The 14,367-nt window shown below is 60.3% G+C and overlaps 1 long non-coding RNA gene across 2 annotated transcripts; it reads right to left on the bottom strand.

The window, feature by feature from the left end:
- Positions 1-432: 432 nt before the first annotated feature.
- LOC138847631 (uncharacterized) lies at positions 433-11,926 on the bottom strand. 2 transcript variants are annotated; one of them, XR_016231649.1, is made up of 3 exons: positions 11,592-11,808; positions 5,992-6,036; positions 568-1,776 (listed from the first exon to the last, which is right to left on the bottom strand). It is a non-coding gene; the product is annotated as an uncharacterized LOC138847631 (long non-coding RNA). The 2 variants fall into 2 exon arrangements; XR_016231648.1 differs by lacking the exon at positions 5,992-6,036 and having other exon boundaries at positions 433-1,776; positions 11,592-11,926.
- Positions 11,927-14,367: the final 2,441 nt, after the last annotated feature.

The following is a 14,367-nucleotide window of genomic DNA, read 5'->3' as shown; positions in this document are numbered from 1 at the left end:
CAGCCCAGGGCCATTGCTTCAGTTGCCCCAAGTGCAACTGTATCCAGACTGGGTGTTAACAACAGAGTGTCCAGGTGCAGGGAGGACAAAGGGGAAAAATTGCAGAAAGTGCCTGGGGACAGACTCTGTGCCAGCCAGGGCTGGCTTCTGCTCCCTGGGGGTCCCCTCCTGCCGGGACCCTGTCCCTCCAGACTGTGACAGAGGTCTCCCTGCCCCAGCCCCTTGTCCTTGGCGCAGCTTTACCTCAGCCCCCAAAGGGCAGCGTCTTCAGACAACATCAAATGAGCCCCTGCAGGGCAGACACAGCCACCCTTTGGCTTCTCAACTTCCATTCACCACACTCATGTGTTTCATGAAGAAGGAAAATGAAGGACCCCAAAAGCGGTGTCCTTTTGTGACGACCCCAGAAACACAGACTCCAGACCAGACGATGCAAAAAACAGGAGGCAGTTTTATTTCATTTGCGCAAATGGGCCCTCTGCTGGCTGCTGCAAGCAGCGGAGCAAGAGAGGAGCCCCGAGCAGCTATCTCACACAGCTTTTAAGGGGCAAAACCACAAAATTAACATACCATAGGGTGGCGTAAGTTTATTGGGCAACTACAAGGGGAGGAGGTCGTCGAGGAGGAGGAGGAGGAACGGGTGGCTACGTGCCCTATGTGTCTAAGCTTGGACAAGGGGAGGGGGTCATTGAGGAGGGGAAAGGGGTGGCTACGTGCCTTACATGCCTTGCGGTTTCTTTGTTAAGCTTGAGCAAGCACAGGGGAGGGGGCTTATCTACATAGCAGGATGTTCTGTTGCCTGTATCTCTGGTTAGTAGCTAACTGCTTTCTCTGTGAATCGGTTTACTCTCCCATTTCCCAAGGCCGTCTCTGGAACTGTTTGTCTCAGGAGCCCCACTTTTCTATTTCATTAAGGCCACTTTCATGGTGGTTCACGGCCGCTCCTTTCAGAAAACAACTCTTGGGGCCAGCATTGTGGTGCGGTGGGTAAACAACTGCTTCAAGGCTGGCATCGCATACTGGAATGCTGGTTTCAGTCCCAGCTGCTGCACTTCTGATCCAGCTTCCTGCTACTGTGCCTGGGAAAGCAGCAGGAGTGGCTCAAGTGCTTGGACCACTGCACCCATGTGGGAGACCTGGATGGAGTTCCTGGCTCCTGGCTTCCACCTGGCCCAGACCTGGCTGAGGCAGCCATGCATCCAGGGGCTGGGCGATCTCTTTCTTCATCCCTCTCTCCCTCTGTTTCTTTGCTTTTGAAGTAAATAAATTTTTAAAAACAACAAGAAATAGGGGCTGGCGGTGTGGCATAGCCAGTAAAGCTGCTACATGTGAGGCCAGCATCCCATTAGAGAGTCAGTTTGTGTCCTGGCTGCTCCACTTCTGCTGCAGCTCACTGCTATGGCCTGGAAAAGCAGCTAAAAATGGCCCAAGTCCTTGGGCCCTGCACCCATGTGGGAGACCTGGATGAAGCTCCTGGCTCCTGGCTGTGGCTTGGCTCAGTCCTGACCATTGTGGCCACTCAGGAAGAGCACAAATGCATGGGAAATATGTCTCTCTGTCTCTCCCTCTCTCTCTTTGACTCTGATTTTTGAATAGGCAAGTAAATCTTTAAGAAACAGAAAAAAGGAAGGAAAGAACCCTTATGTTTGCATTTAACCTTCTCAGCCTGTCTCCAAAATGAAGAGATGCAGAATCCCAGCAGCCACTGTCTCCATCTCTGGGCAGTCTTCACACTTAACCCAGGTCCAACGCCACCAGGATCCCGTCCCCCAAGGACTGCATGGGGAAAAGGATAAAGAGGTGCTTACTATAAACACACACACACAGCACACACACACAGCACATGGTATACACACACACAGTACACAGTATACAGCACACACTCACAGCGCGCACATGGAGAGCACACAGTACAAACACAATACACAGCACACACATGGCACTTACAGCACACAGTACACAGAGCACACACACAGCACACAGCACACACACACCACACACAAACACTACACAGTATACACACACACAGCACACACAAACACGGCACACACACAGTACAACAGAGCACACAAACAGCACACACAGCACACAGTATACACAAACGCAGCACACAGTGTACACACAGCATACACACACAGCACACACAGTACACAGGACACACACAGCACACAGAGCACACGGCACACACACAGTACACAGCGCACACACATAGCACACAGGGAAGAAAATGGTCATAGCTGCTGCCCTCCTGGACCTGGAGGGGTCGTGTGCCCGCAGAGACGTCTCACACTTTCTCTCCCACTCCTCACTCCACACATCCTGTGCTCTCACTGGCTGGGGCTGTGTTTCTGATGTGGTGACCTCAAGTGCCGCTCCCGAGGTCCCTGTGTGCTTCAAGGTCCCGCCTTTGCTGATCGCCCTGGATGTCACCAAGGTTGGTGACCGCACGTGAGTGTTCTGAGGAGCACCCCAGACGTCCTTTGCTCCACATGCAGCCCCCCTCCCTCCACCGAGCAGTGGCTCCCCAGTTTCTTCTCGTAATCAGAGTCAGTTACCCCTTCGCTCTGCTCCCGGTTCAACGGCATGAAGACCCCCATGGGTGGGGAGGGGGGTCCCTCGTCCGGTTCTGTGGAGCTGCAATTGTGTCCCTGGTGGAAGCCAGGACCTTCAAGCCCAGGAGCTCAGAGGCCAAGGGGTAGTGTGATCGTGAGAGGTGCCGCTCACCTCTGTCCCTGGCCTTGGTATTCAGGTGATGGGAGGGAAAGAGGCACGTGGAGTTTCTGACCCAGCGCATAGCCACATCCCCTGTGACAGAATTCTAGCCTGGCTTCCCAGGTGCTTCTGCCACGTCTTAGTCCCCACATGATCCCACCCACCTGTCTGCACAGCCCCCCTCACAGTGGGCTCCCGACCCTTGCTGCCCACTCCCAGGGCTCCTTGCACAGAAGTTCCCAGGCCTCAGCCCTTCCGCCATGCCACTGCCATGCCAGGGCCTTTGGAAACGCCGGTGCCCAGCCCCACGCACACTGTCCCTGGCCTGAACTTTCTCTGGCATAGCCCACGCTCACCCACGCCCCTCAGGGGAAGATGTCAGATGTCCACTGGACACCTTGAGGACACCCCCTGGCTGCCAGCTGTGTCCTTCAGGTGCCTGGCTTCTCTACACATCGCAGGCCTGGGCACTGCCCCTGTATACCCAGGCAGGGCACACAGGGTACCCTGAGCCCTGGGGCAGTTCTCACAGCTGCCACTCCTCCCAAGGAAGGTCGCTGACCCCTAAGCCAGGAAGGAGAGGAGGCAACTGCTGAAGCCATTTAAGGAGGGAATGTCTTGTTCTGCCTGGTAAAAGAACACAGCAGCAGGGCTGGGAGGGGCGCTGAAGCTGAACAGAGCAAAGGGCCTGGGGGAGGGGGGAGCTCAGCCCCAGCAGCCTTGGGGAGATAGGGAAAGCAACAGATCCCAACCTCCCCAGGTCCTCCTCCAGGCCTCTGGCTACTTGGTAAACTTGCAACCAAGACCTCAGCCTGGAGGGAGTGGCCTTCAGCATAGTGGTTAAGATGCTGGTTAGGGGACCGTGTCCCACCAAGGAGTGCCAGGGTTGATTCCTGCCACGTCCGGCTCCTGACTCCAACTCCCTGCTAACGCAGGCCCTGCAAGGCAGTGGTGATGCCTGAAGTAGTCAGGTCTCTGCCACCCCGTGGGCGATCCAGATTGAGTGCCCAGCTCCTGGCTTCAGCCAGGCCCAACCACAGCTGTTACATCTGGGGAGCAACCCAGTGGCTATGAGCTCTCTGTCCTGTCTCTCTGCCTCTCAAATAAATACACAAACATTTTTAAAGTTGTCAGCTGACATCAACAGTGGGAAAAACAAGGCAACAAGAAGGTGGGTGTGGAAGGGCATTCAATACAGGATTCTGAAGCATTCCCGCCCCGCCCCACCATCAGTTCTTCCTTGCTTCAGCCCCTGGGAAGGTCAAGAACTCCTAGGAAGAGCAGCGACTAATGATAATGAGGAATCTCTAACATTTACTGACCCCCACCCAGCTGCTTTACATGCACTACTTAACTTTTAAACATTACCTTACTGAAATGCAGAGAGGCAGACAAGAGATCTTCCATACACTGATTCACTCCCCAAATGCTCCACAGCATCTAGGGCTGGGCAAGGTCAAAGCCAGGAGCCCAGAACTCCATCCGGGTCTCCCATGTGGGCGGCAGGGACCCAAGTGCCTGAGCCATCATTTGCTGCCTCCTCGTATGCACCTTGGCAGGAAGCTGGACTGGAAGCCGAGCTGCCACGCAAATTCACAGGAGCCCAACATGTGATGCCGGATGTTGTCCCAAAGAGCCTGTCAGAACAGCGCCTAAGAAAGTACTTTTGTTATCTCCATTTTACAGATAAGAGAGGCACAAGGAAGTTAAGCAACTTGCCCAAGGCACAGAGCCTCTAGAAAAGTCAGGATCTGAAACCAGACTCTCCAGCAGTTGGGTTCCCATCCATCGCAAAATACGGAGTCACTGTGACAGTCCTCTCTGTTTCCGGGAGAGAATGGGGTTCCAGCCTCCCTCTCAGCCCCACACCCTGCCTCCAGGCCTGATGGGTACCAGGTCTGCTTTAAAGAACACAGCTCCTGCCCAGGAAAGAGATCAAAGAGACAGCACCGCTCCCCACCCCCAACACAAGTGTCCCACCGCTCTGTGCTCCCAGAGAGCAAAGTTCTCGGGCCTCCCTGTCCTGCCCATCCCCAGTCTGCAATGTGCTCACACACGCGGGTCCCTGTTGGTCAGAGGAGCAAGGCAAGCTGCTGGGACAACAGTACAGGGCCCCTGCTGAGATGCCACTGGCTGGAGAGGAGCTGCTGCTCACTCTTCTGCCCCCCCCCAGGTGGGGGTCATAGGTCAAGTGGGACTCCCTAGTGAGGTGGAATCCAAGCCCCGCCCCACCCCACCCACCTGCAGCCACACCAGTCCACTGCACCCCACTTTTTTCACTGCCGGAGTTGGAAGCAGGACCACTTTGTCCCCAGCGTCAAGGGGGAGTGGCCTCCAGTAGGGAGCCAGGGGGGCCTAGGACTAGAAGCCCCTCTCTCCTGAGGGCACTCTACAAAGCACCTCCTCCCTGTCCCCAGCTCTCTCCAGCTTCCCTAGTCAGACTGGGAGCCCACAGGAGGGTTTGTTGTGAATTCAGGGAGTTGTTGCTAAGGAGGGAAGGGAGGGAGGGGAGGAGGGGGCTGGCAGGAGGAGAGAGGCTGTGTATGTATGTGTCTGCTTATGCATATGTGTGTGAGTCTGTGCATGTGTGTCTGCTGTGTGTATCTGTGCATGTGCGTGTCTACATGTGTGTAAACTTATGCATTGTGCAAGCTTATGCATATGTATCTGTATGTGTGTCTGCTTATGCATGTATGTCTATACATGTGTGTGCATGTGTCTGTGTGTGTCGGGGGGGGGTCTGTGTGGGTGTGCGCCTCTGCCTACACGGGGCAGAAACCACACTGAGGTGGCTTTGACTCAGCCAGAGGGGGCCAAAGCCAATAAGGGGAGCAAGGAACAAGTACTTGGGAGGAAAAGGAAATAGTACCTTGCCCTCCAGGGTGATGGGCTGAATCTCCTGCCTCCCATGGGGGTGGAGGAGACAGGGAAGAGGGGGAGGGAAGATGACGTTAAGCTTGGAGAAGGGCTGGAACCAGTGGAGTTGGGCTGGAACCAGTGGAGTTGGGCTGGACCCAGCCACCCGGCCCCGCCCCCACTCCCAGCTCCAAGCAACCAGGTTCCAGGTTGTTGAAGGCTACTGGCCCAGCGGCAGCCCCAGAAGGCCTCCCCCCCAAGGGGTGGGGGAGGGAAATGAAGGGAAGAAGTGGGAACAGAGAGCCAGGAGGGAGCCCCAAAGACAAAACAGCCAAGCAGGAGGCTAAGCCGGGGTGACACGGCGGCCACTGTAGACAGAGCGGGAGGCTGAGGAGGATGTATGCAGGCACGCGGACCTCTCACCTCGGGACTAGTGGGTGTCAGGCTCAGGCTCGGGATGGGGGCTCCCTGTGGAGAGAGGGTCACAGATGGAAGCCCCCACCAGCAATCCAGGCCCCTGCTCCTCCCAGCCCGGCCCCAGCCCCACACCCAGCACATAAACATGTACACACGTACATCTGGGCTGCCTAGACACCCCCCACCACCAGGACTCCTATGGATTGGCTGGCAGCCAGGCCTGACCCAGCTGCCCCACCATGCCACTCCCCCTCCCTATCCTGGAAGCAGGAAAGGAGAAGGCACTGGAAGACCTCCGTGCTCCCAACGGCTTGGCCCCACAGGGAGAGAGGAGGGGCGGAGGACTCCCACGACCTGGCCTGAGAGGGGAGGGCACTGGGGGGGACCTGGGGAGCCAGGCTCCCAGGGCCAGCCACCCCTGGAAAAGAATGGCTGTGGCTCCAACATCACAATGACGGTTCCTCAGCTAGGGCCCTGGTACCCTGAAGACACGAAGGCCCGGGGCCCTGGTTTGGGTGGGAGGGCCGGGACCCAGGGAGGCAGCAGAGGGGAGCTGGCTGAAGCCCCTACGACAGGCGGAGGGAGGCTGGTGGCTGGGCTCAGTTTGTATTGGGGGGGTCAGAGGGGAATTCTTTTCCGAAGAATTCTGGGAGAGAAGCCAACTAGAGCAAGCTGCTAACCGCCCCTCCCTTTCTCTCACTGCACTGGGGTGGGGGTGGGGGTGTCCCTGCCAACCAGACTTAACCCTCTCCCGCCTATTGTTCCCAGGCAGGCCGGAGTTGCTGGGCAGGGGGCCCGCAGCTGGGCTCGGCTTCCAAGGCTAGGGGGCAAGCAGCACAGGGCATCTGCCAGCACGCGGCTGGGTCCACAGGCCCCATCTGGCACTGCTGGCCCCATGGCCACCTGGGTGACTTTTCTGGGCTCATCTCCCGAAGGTGTCTGTAGTGACGTGTGTGTGCGTGTCTCAGAGACAGACATTGAGAAACAAACTGAAAATTCCTTGCCAAGGCCGTCCCCATGCCGGGTCACTAAGCACTGTACCAACCTGTGCCTCTACCCCTCCCTTCCTCCCTCTGCACTCTGGGACCAGGGGCTGCGGGGGGTGTAAAAGGGAGAGTTTCTCCTTGTGACCACCTCCTGCGCTTCCTCCGTTGGCTCTGGGCCCCAACAGCCGGTGTCCTGGCCCTATTCTCCTGCACTGAGTTGTTCACATACTCCAGTCGCCTGGGACCCCAGGATGGGAGACTGAGTATGATAATGAAGCTTCCAGCACCTAAACCACCCCACCCTTTTCCTCCCCTCCTGCAGATCACTGTCTGGCTGCAGCAAGAGGCAAGGAGGTTAAACAGCAGGAAGGACTTTCCAGGACCAGGGCTATAGGGGTAGGCGGCCCCTCTTGCTGCTCCACGGGCTGTACGTATGAGGGTCCCGTCTTGTTTTGTATTTGTCCCTAGCTGGAGAGGTCTGCATTCCTGAATGTCTGTACAATTGTCCCCAAGCCCTCTGTGAAGCAAGTAATCCCACGGGTGGGCGGTTCCCCGCCCTGCCCCTGTATGTCATCAGAACACAGAATGGGGAGGGACACTTCAAAGTGCTGGGTGTCCACAAGGGGTGGCACGAGCTGGTGTATCCCACAGTCTCCCTGCTCCACGGCCCGCTCGCTCGCTCTTCAAGGACCACGGAACCTGTCAGAAGCCTGGGCCCCACGCCAGGAAACGTCCCTATCAACGGGCAGAGGACTGCGCGTCCCAGGGCACTGCGGGAAACCTGTGACCACACATGCCAGCCATGTTGCCAGGAAGGAGGAGAGAGGCAAGGGGACGGGCAAAGCCCTGCACACACCTCAGAGAGCCACGGCCAGCACACACTCCCCACACACAGCCCCTGCCACAGCGAAACAACCGCCAGCTCGTCAGGAGTGGCCCCTGAGACCCAAAGAGACTCCCACACCATGGAGGCAGGCCCGAGAGCTCAGGAGACACTCAGAAGTGACACCCATGTGCGGACACACACAAGGTAGTATGTGGGCCACGTGCTGGCGCACAAACTCAAACATGCAACCTTGCAAGGCACAGCGTGGGGAGGGGAGCTGGGGCAGGTGGGGAGTGCTCAGGGATTTCAAAACAATCTTGGTTTGAAATGCTGGAAATGCTGGATTCACGGCCATTCCCAGTTGAGGCTTGGGGGGGGGGGGTGGAGAGCAAGGGGGGGAGGGGAAGACAGACCAGCAGCCTGTATCCCAGAGCACTGCAGGAGGACAGGGGCTGGACAGGAGGAGTCCCAGCCCCTGGGGAAGGGGGCCTGGAAAGAGCCACCAAGGTCAGGAGGGGCAGGGAGGGGCAGGGAGGGCCCGAGCTGCTGGGGAGGAAGCCACAGGGAGGCCCCGGCTCTGGCCCTGGACAGGCAAAGCAAGGAGGTGGGGGGGCGTGCCTGTACCCCTTCCCCATCAAAGCAGTGGCGACCAGCTTCTCCCCTCCAGAGTAACACCCTGGCCCCCTTTCCCCAGCAGCCAGCAGAGCCCCAGGGGGAGCTGAAAGCTAAGACTCAGGGACCCCGGTTTTCCAGGGCTCTCCACTCTCAGAGCAAGATGGGGGCGTCCCATGGGCACCCAGGGCTTCCTTCCCCTCCAGAGAGAGGGTAGACCCTGGGGGAGACTGAGTCAGGGCAATCTGCTCAGCACCCAGGAAGTCACCCCTCCCAGGGCAGCCAGAATGCCCTTGCTGCCCCTCCCCCAACCTCCAGGGGAGGTCAGGCCAGGCTTGGGGTGGGGCTCTGCAGGCCTGGCCCTGGCACCCAGCAGAGGAGATTCCAGGCTGTAACTCCAGGCCGCCTTCAGGGCCACCAGTCCAAGTGACATTCAGGAGCTCCCGGGCAGCGCAGGGACCCTTCTTCCCTGAGCCGCTGAGCCCCTGGCCCTGGCCGCCTAGCCCCCTGGCTCCAGCTCCGGGACTTAGAGGACGGGCTTGAGGAAACTCAGGACCCCTCTCCCAGCCTGGGCTGAGCCCCGGCTGAGCCCCTCTGGCCAGTGAGGGCCTCCTCTCTCAAGGTCCCACAGGCTGGCTCTGGGTGGGCAGCTGTTGGAGCTGGCAGGCAGGGGCACAGATGCCAAGCTGGAGCAGCCAGGCGTACAACAGGTTGAGGCAGTCCTTGGAACAGTCGGCCCCACCCCAGGGAGAGCGGGCCTGGCAGAGGCTCCCTGCCCGTAGCACCCAGCCTGTACCCGCTTGGCTCCCACGGCTGCCCACTTTCCCACGGTGCCATCCCCCTCCACCCTCTCCCCCAGGTCAGCACCTGGGCAGTGCCCAGGGCTCTGGTACAAGAAAGCCCAGGGTGCCGTTCTCTGTCAACCCTGGGTGCCCAGGCCCTGCTGGCACCCCAGTCTCAGCAACCAAGAAGCCCGGGATGAGTGACCCAGCAGCAAGGCAGCAGGAAGCCCAAAGTGCCCCCCCCCCCACCGCGCGCCTCCTTGCAGGCCTCTGCTGATACTGGAAAGCCTGGATACAGACACCCTGGCTCCCAGGAGCTGCCTCGGGACTCTGGGACTGGACTGCAGCCTGTGGTGCCAGAGGCAGTAGGTGGGTGCCCCCGGCCCTTCCTCTTAGACTCCCTGAAGGGAGGCTGCAGGCCTGGGTGACTGCTGGTTCCCTCCACTCCTGCCAGAGCTGCTGCTGTCTGCCACCTTGGTGCTTCTCTCCCACCCCACTCCTGGTCTCCACTGAGCTCCATCCTAGCCACTCCCCACCCCCTACCCCGGCAGGCAGCCCCCCTTTAATCTAAAGCAGGTGCCAAGCGTTCCAGCCCTTGCTGAGTCGACACTGCCACCTGCCAGGTCTCTGGCCTTGGTCATGGACTTGGTCATGGACATTGAGTACACTGCCCAAGACTCCTCCATAACCCAGGAGCTAGGAGATCAGCAGCGTCATGAGGGCCCAATGCAGGGTCACTAGGTCCCAGATCACCACCGGCGTGCTCACTGCTGCTGGCCGGCCTCAGTGCACCAGCAGCCCCCCAGGGCCCTGTCATAGCCGTAATTAGACTGTCTCTAGCCACGGGACCCTCCTACCCTGGGCACAAGAGTCACTGTGGATTCAAGATAAAAGATATTCCACCCCTCCCCAGCATCCTTCTCAACACGAACCCCTAGCCCAGCTCCACCAGGATTCACGCAGGTAAGCAGAGAACCCCAAAAGAGGTGGCCAGACGCTGGCCTCCAAGGCCTGGTCCTCAAGGGCCAAGGAGGCAGAGGCCCCCACCCCCGGGAGCCGGTACCTTTCTGACACGAGATGCCCTGTCTCCCTCCCTGCCCATTCTCCCTCTGTCCTGAGGCTTCTACCAGCAGGACCTCTGGAGTGACACCAGGAAGACAGGGCCTGCTCTTCCCCTGGGGCCATGAAATTGTGGTCCTGACCCAGAGGAGGCAGCCCAGCCTACACTGGGGGCCAGCAGAGGAGCCGGTGGCCCAGGTCAGGAAGAAGTAGCTAGCTGCTCCTTGGAGAGCTAGGGAGAGGGGAGAAGCAGGCAGTGGAAGCCCGCCTGCCTGCCCCAGAGGTCTCTCTTGCAGAGAGCTGCTCAGGGCCGGTCTCAGGGCTGTAGCAGGTACAGTGCGCAGCCGGCCCTCCTACGGGAAGGGTCCGCGGAGCCTGGGAGGGAAAGCAAAAGACTGAGGGGGCCCGGGAGCCCCTTTCCCAGGGCAACACTCTTCCTCCCGGCAGCAGCTGTCCCCCAGACACAGACACAAACACACAGCCCAAGCAGCAGGCAGACAGGAGGAGGAGGAGGGAGGAGGTGTCAGCACAACCCGGAAGGAAGGAAGCTGGACTGACAGACAGACAGAAGCCCAGAGGGCTCTGCTGCTTGGCGCAGACACCTTCCAGCCCCCCCGCTTCTGAGCACTGGTGTCTTCCTCAGCCCCCACGAGAGAGGAGAGTGGAGCAGACCTGGCCTCTCTGGGCAGCGCTGGGATGGGTCGTCCCCCCTCCTGTGGAGTCTCACTTCTCTCCCCCACATTCTCCTCCCCAAGGACCCCTGTGGACCAAGGCAGGGGCCCCCTCCCTTCAGCAGTGTGGGGACACCTCCAAGGAACTGTGGGACTGCCCTACCCCCACCCCCACCCCCAGCCAAGCCCACACCACTCAGAATCCCCAGCAGCCACAGCTTCTGCTGCTCACAGGCAGCGCTAGGGGTAGAGGGTGGCCCCGGCGCTCCCCCAATCCTAACCCACCTCCTTCCGCTGGCTCTGCAGCCCAGGGGAGGAGGGCTGGGGTGCTTAGACCCACGGGATGGGGGAGCCTGGGAGGGGACTACATCCCCCCCCCCCCGCTGGCCCAAGGATGGCCTTGTTCTCTGCGCTAGGGTGGCAGGGTCCCCCTGCTGCCCCTAAGCCCTCCTCCCTGGGCTCTGGGGCTGCCAACCTGATGGGGTGCCCAAGAGTAGCCTCTGCCGGCCCTGGGGGTGTCCCCCATCCCTTAAACAGCCAGGGAGTGTGTGCCAGCCGGCAAGAGACAATCAGTCTGTGTTTCCCCTCCCCAATTCAAACTGGTGCTCTCTCCTTCGCACCTCTGCTGGCCTGGCATGACTTTCGCCCTCGCCCCCAACCCACCCCTCACCTCGCGCGGGTCCGAGGGTCCTCACGCCAGGCCGGAGCTGGATGCCATGACCAGGTCAGGGTCGGTGGGTGGCTTGGGGTCCTTCTGATTCACAGTTGGAGGTGCGGAGAGGGCGGGCAGGCGGTGATCTTTTGATCCTGGACGCCTTGATCTCAATCCCAGCCCGGCCCGGGAGAGGGTGTCCGGGAATCGCGGGGCGCCTGGGTTCCTGCCTCCCAACTGCGGAGCATGGTCGTGGGCGCCGGGCAGCGGCGGGAGAGCGCGCGCACCCGCCCGGGCCGGGGCTCGGGGCTGGGGTCTCGGCCCCAACCTCAGGGCTCCGGCTCCTCCCTCCCTCCCTCCCTCCCTTCCTTCGCCTCCTCCTTTCACTTTCCCCCAGGCCCGCGGGGACGGCGGGCACGGGGCGGGGAGGGGGCTGTCTGGGCGCTTATTGTTGGTCGGACGCCGAGGGTCCGGGTCGCAGCCCCCCGGCGGCGCGGCGCCGGGGGACCCAGGCGTGCGGGCGTCCGGCCGGCTGGCTCCGGGCGGCGGCGGTGGTGCAGCGGCCCCGAGTTCGGGGCATGTCCGGCCACTGGCTCCGCCGCGCGCCGCCGCCTCCCCGGGCTGCCCTGCGCAGCCGGAGCCTCGCTCGCCCCTCCGCTCGGCTCCTCTCCCCAGCCTGAATAAGCTTCGGGGCTCTCTGGCTGCCTCCTTCTGCCTTCATACCAGAGCCCGGAGAGGCCCCTGTCAAAATAAGAGCTCCCCCATCTCGCTCGCCTCCTCGCCCGAGCCGGCTCCCCCAGCCTCCCAGCGGTCTGACTCGGCAAGGCGCCCGGCCGGCTAGCGGGAGGCAGGTTGGCCCGGGGGCGGGGAGCGGGGCTCTGGCCCTCCTCTCCTCCCCACTCCTGAGCACGGGGAGGAGCATCCCAGGCTCGGCTCCGGAGAGATTTGACAAGTCTGGCCTCCAGTCTGCCCTGGTTGGTAGGAGTGGGGGTTGCCTGGACACCCGCGCACACCCACCTCTGGGTCCCCTCTGCTCCTGTACCCACCCGCATCCAGGATGCGCTGAGCATCTCCTTATTCATGTGTCTCCTGGTGGACCATGAGGTCCTGGAGGACACAGATGATCATTTTCATCTCGGTCCTCAGCAAAGCTGAGTGGATGCTGAGAAATTGTGGAAGTGAAACCTTTGTCTTCTCAAAAGAGCTCGCTCCTAACCTCCAAGTGCCAGTCTCTCTCTTTCAGTCACACACACGCGCCCTATTGCACCGTGGATGCAATGCAAAAGAAACTGTAAAGCACTTTTTGAAAGCATTTCACATGTTATGTCAATGGTCACCCCTCACCTGCTAGAATGATGTTATGGTCCCATTACGGGAGACTGAGGCGGGCCTTACCGAAGGACTTACTCGGGGGGTTACACAGCTAGAAAGTGGCGAGTCCAGAGCTAGAATTTCCATCTCCCTATCCCAAGTCACTTTGCCTCCATCCTACTGGTCTCGCCCCCTCCTCCCTGGAATGATCACCAGGTGACAAGTGTTTCCTCGAGCTTTGGAAAGAAAGGATACCAGCAAGTGTATTCATTTGCTGCTCCCCTGCCCCTCCCCACGGATGGTCTCCCAGGGTCTCCAGCCCTCACTGACCTCCCTGCTTTCCGACACCTGTCACATCTTTACCCTACCCAGGACCCAGATGCTGGAACTCCTTCCCCTGAGCCTGTGTCTGGTCGCCACCGAAGACTCCCTGGGGCCTCTGTGCTCCTCACAACAGGACTTCAGGATCTGATGCATCGATGGTGCGAGCCGCTGGGCACTGGGCAAGCTCGGGGGAGGCCGACCTGGAAAGACGACCTCCACCCACCCAGCCCAGCTTGTGTCTGACACATCACAGTCTGCAAAGTCCTTTCATGCGCACAGTGGCAGGATCCTGCTTTGATTCAATGAAGAGTACTTTGCAAGTGCCTGCTGACTGCTGTGCACGCACCGCGTTAGGTCACGGGTGGCAGCAGCACGATCCTACCAGGTGGGAGGAAAAGAGAACCGAGGTCCGGAGAGGCGGAGCTCTGCTGTGGGAGATTCCAGCACCTACACTAGTGCCTGGTCCGTGGAAACAGGCGTCAATTTCGTCTCTCTCCGGGGTCCCTGGAGGATAATACAGGCCACGAGTTCTCAAACAGGATGCTTCTAGAAGAGCGCACGCACAGTCTTGCATTACATACATGACCAGCCACGTGGTCATATGGTGCCCTTGGGTCATTGGCCCAGAAACCGGGGTTTGTAGGGGTGCGTGATGGATAGGTTCTAAGGGGGTCTCTTACATACGGTGCTCCCGTCCTGGGGAGCGGCCATGTGGAGCGCTCCCCTGGGTGGAGCTGTGACTCACTGACCCAGCGTAGGCTCCAGGTTGGGATGCCGAGCAGACTGGGGGCAGCCACGAGTTCTGGGTGGGACCCGGGAGAGAGCGAGGAGCCAAAGCACAGGCTGAGGGCAGCCCGCGGCGGGAATCGAGCGGCTCCCTCTACTGGCGAGCGGGGGAACCGCGGCGATTTCGGTGTATCTGTGTGTCACTGAGTCACGAGGGGTGTCACAGGTGTGTCAGCGAGTGGGGGGTGCCAGCGCCACGCGACGCCTCGCTGGAAACGGGCGCGCACATCTGTCACGGCTTACTTAGGGCCTGCAGAGCGTCTGAGATGGGGCATCCCGAGTGCCCGGCGTGGCTGGGGCGCACGGCTGCCCGGTCGGTTCCCCTCACCGGTCCCGCGCACAAGCCAGGGAAGACGCGAGGGCTCCAGGCCGC

This window comes from Oryctolagus cuniculus, chromosome 1 (assembly GCF_051225735.1).
Source record: "Oryctolagus cuniculus isolate XC-2025 breed Fujian yellow rabbit chromosome 1, ASM5122573v1, whole genome shotgun sequence".
Taxonomy (NCBI): Eukaryota; Metazoa; Chordata; class Mammalia; order Lagomorpha; family Leporidae; genus Oryctolagus; species Oryctolagus cuniculus.
This window is presented reverse-complemented; position numbering and strand designations above follow the sequence as displayed.